This window comes from Hyaena hyaena, unplaced genomic scaffold (genome assembly GCF_003009895.1).
Source record: "Hyaena hyaena isolate Hyena2069 unplaced genomic scaffold, ASM300989v1 scaffold_333, whole genome shotgun sequence".
NCBI classification, from domain to species: domain Eukaryota; kingdom Metazoa; phylum Chordata; class Mammalia; order Carnivora; family Hyaenidae; genus Hyaena; species Hyaena hyaena.
In genome coordinates, this window is record NW_024080963.1 from 1,962,068 (window position 1) to 1,966,477 (window position 4,410).

Genomic DNA, 4,410 nt, shown 5'->3' on the forward strand with positions numbered 1-4,410 from the left:
CACTCCTACTCACCCCTCCCCATATATGTAAAAATACCAATCCTCAATATACTTATCTTCAAGCAAGCCACTTGAATGTTTTGATAGACTTCTCAGGTTTTATTTGAGCATATACTTTAAAAAAATATACAAGTAACATACGACTACATTTTCCTTTTGTGTTTTTTATTCTTTTTAAAAATGTTTGCTTATTTATTTTGAGAGAGAGAGAGAGAAAGAGAAAGGGAGGGAGGGGCAGAAAGAGAGGGAGATAGAGAATCCCAAGCAGGTTGATAGCTCAGAGTCCAAGGCAGGGCTCAATCTCAGGAATTTTGAGATCATGACCTGAGCCGAAATCAAGAGTTGATGCCTAACTGACTGAGCCCCTCAGGTGCCCTTTTTTTGTGTTTTTTTTTAAAAACATTTTAGATAGAGCTTAAGTTCTCTTAAACTACCATCCAGATCTTGCCCTCTCTTTTGTTAGCAGCATTCCCTTTTTTGAGTGCTGCCTTTTAAATGGTATTCATAGTCATGAACTGGTTTATTCTTCTTCTTCCAGATGATTGTTTATTGCACTAACATACATATATATGTATTTCTATGAAATGTACAGTATTGTTTTTTAATATAAAAACACATTTTCATTATATTTCATGTATTTTCATACAAATTACATTTATTTTTATTTATTTATTTTTTATTCTTTTAGAATGCTTATTTACTTCTGAGAAAGAGTGAGTGCAAGAGCAGGGGAAGGGAAGAAAGAGAGGGAGACAGAGATCCTAAGTGGGCTCTGTGCTGACAGCAGAGAGCCCCACGTGTGATTCAGACCCTTGAACTATGGTATCATGACCTGAGCCGAAGTCAAATGCTTAACCAACTGAGTCACCCAGTGTCCCTATGCAAATTACTTTTAAACAAAACTGTCTATGGCTATGTGTACGTATGCACATACTCATACTTTAGTTTATTCATTTTATCCACTATACAATATTTTACCTCTTGAATATACAACATTTTGTTTAACAATTCCATGATTTCTACTGCAATGAACATCTTTGCATATGCCTAGTGTGGTTTAAATTTTTAAATTTTTATTTATTAAAAAAGTGATATCTAGAAGTTTAAAAGCTGGGTCATGCATATGGACATTTTTTTATTTTAACAGGTGGTGTAAAGTGAACGTTCTAATTTACATAGCCAACACTAGTGAATAGATCCCTTTCTTTAAAAAACCTTGCCAATTTTCAAATGTGAACACTTCTTCCCTGATTGGTGCAAAATATCATTAGTGATTTAACTTGTATTTCCCTGGTTATTAGTAGGAGTGAACATATTGTCATATGGTTCTTGTCCGTTTGTATTTCTTGTTCAATGAATTGTTTATTTGTATCCTTTATTTTCCTATTTGATTGTCTTTTTCTTATTAATTTGTAGAACTTCTTCCTATATTCTGGATACAAATACTTTGTCTTTCATATTTTTTTAAAAATATCTTTCACAATCTGGTTTTTGTCTTTGAATTTTGTTTAAATGCCTTTTGTTTAATGTATTTAAAAATTTTCAGGTAAAATGGGGATGCTGGGTGACTCAGTCAGTTAAGTGTCTGACTTTGGCTCAGGTCATGATCTCATAGCTCATGAATGTGAGCTCCATGTCAGGCTCTGTGCTGACAGTTCAGAGCCTGGAGCCTACTTCAGATTCTGTGTCTTCATCTCTCTGCCCCTCCCCACTCATTATGTTTCTGTCTCTCTCTCAAAAATAAATGAACATTAAAAAAATGTCAAACTTTCAGGTAATCAAATTTACTTATATTTGTCTTTTATGGTTTTTACTTTTTTTTAAGTTTAGAAAGACATGTTTCATTTTTGTTTCTTTTTAGCTACAGTGAGTTTGCAGTAATTCCGGGTCTTGGCTTGATCAGATGTAAAATCAATGTAGAATTGAAATTCAGTTAGTCAATGACTAGACTTAATGGACTTAATGGAGAATTGTAGAAAATATCTAATCCACGTACCCCATTAAAAAAAAGCAAGGGTGCCATTTTCTTTTTTCATCAATGATTTTATGCCTGAGCTTATTATATTTAGCAGTTGGATTCCCCTCCTTTGATTTCCACCATCATCTAATCAGACATTTGGCAATCTCCATTAAATGGCTTTCTCATTCTGTCACTAAAATTTTAACAGCAGTTGTTAAATGAAACAAGAGAAAGCTGTGTTCACCAAGATGCACTCCGACTGCAAGGAAAAATTGTGTCGGAATGGGAATCAACGTGGTTATGTCACATGAGAAAAATTTGTCTCCAACTTTCCTGCTTTATGTACACCTGCCACTCTCTGTTTTTAAGTAGGTTTCCTGTATCCAAACACCTTCCAGAATGCTTATCCTTGTCTGCTTTATTGGCATTTGTTCAGAGTAGGATATCAAGGAGTGAGACTGTTAGAAGTTTGACAACGTCTAAAGTGAGTGCTGACCCAGTTTTCAGCAATGGAGATGGAATCTTAGCGAGACGGATGGACTCCTGCCACACGACTGAGCCACGGGGCCAGGCTCCATATGGGGTACACGTGCTAATGTAAGAGCATGTGGCGGATCGTGGCCACTTTGGTAGTTTTAGGCTTGTTTTTGGTATCAGTGGATTGACAGGGTGGCATTGAAAACATCTTTTTCAAGGAGAATTTCAGTGTTACTATATGGCTGATATTAATATTGGATATTTTTAGTGAAGATCTTTCATATGTCTTATATTATTTAATCCTCACAATAAACCTGAAAAGTATTATTTTTAAATCACAGCTTTATTGAGATATACTTCAAATACTATGCAATTCATCCTCTTAAAGTATTCAGTTCAGTGGTTTTTAGAATGTTTATGGAGTTGTGAAACTGTCACCACTGTCAATTTTAGAATGTTTTCATCATCCCTCCATATTCATGTGCCCCTTAGCCGTCACTTCACCATCCTCCCACCCCCAGCCTTAGACCACCATTAATCTACTTTCTGCCACTATAGACTTGCCTTTTCTGGACATTTCATATAAATGGAACCATTCAATATGTCGTCTTTTGTGACTGTGTTTTCAAGGTTCATCCCTCTTGTAGCATGTATTAGTGTTTTATTCCTTATTAATGCTGAATAATATTCCATTGTATGGATATACCACATTTTGTTTATCCATTCTTCAGTTGATAAAAATTTGAGTTGTCTCCAATCTGATAGGTGTTATTACCTTCAGTTGATAAATGACAAAACAGTGTCAAAACACTCAAGCAATCTATCTACTGTCACACAGCCAGTGTCAGAACTGTAGATTAAATCCAATACATATTTCATAATTTAAGAATATCTGCTTTCATTTATTTCACTTTCTTTTCATTTCCTCTTAAGATTAAGGATACCCCAATAGTTATGTTTAGGAATATTGCTACTAACTTTATTCCTTTGATGCTAAGTCATTTTCTTTGATCCCCCTGGGGAGAGACCAACTTCTTGGGCACCATGAATGTAATGAAATTTATACACATCAAAAGCTCAACACAGATATTCTCCAAGTGCATTTACTTCAGAATCCCCCTCATTATTATTGCACTAACCTGTTAACTTTTGACAGTTTGGTAGTTGATGACAGTGAACAAATTCCTGGCTGATATGTTCATCATGATTTGAAAGCAGGGAGGAGTAAAATGTCTTGAAATTTTTCCTAGTTCCAAATTTAACAGATTTAGAGAGCTCTGCTTCCTTGCTCAATATGTTAAATGTGGGAGAATGTCTTAAATGTAAAAACAAATGATACTAAGGATGAACAATAAAGTTTCTGATTCCATAGCTTATTTTAAGGTTATTTCATATATGGTATTTAGCATAGTAAAATGAAATTGTTGAAATTGAAGTTGGACAATGCAATAAATGTCTCTCATATATGGAAGAAAACATCAATTAATTTAAAACACCCCTTGGGACTTACTGATCATCATGCTCTGCCAAATATATTATTAAAAATCAAATGAAGTGGCCAAAATATTCCATATTCAGCAATATTAGTTGAGTCTTTGTATCTTTTGTAGGGTTCATGTTTGTGGTGGTGTCTCTGGAATCTTTGTTCCTTGCAACCTTTCCTTCAGAGCATCCCCCTCAGGATTTCTTGTAGGGCTGGCTTCGTGGTGACAAATTCCTTCAATTTCTGTTTATTTGGAAAGGTTTTTATCTCTCCTTCTATTTTGAATGACAGGCTTGCTGGATAGAGGATTCTTGGCTGCATATTTTTACTGTTCATCACATTGAAGATCTCCTGCCATTCCTTTCTGGCCTGCCACGTTTCAGTAGATAGGTCTGTCACCACTCTGATAGGTTTCCCTTTGTATGTGAGGGCCCTTTTCTCCCTAGCTGCTTTCAAAATTCTCTCTTTGTCCTTGTATTTTGCCATTTTT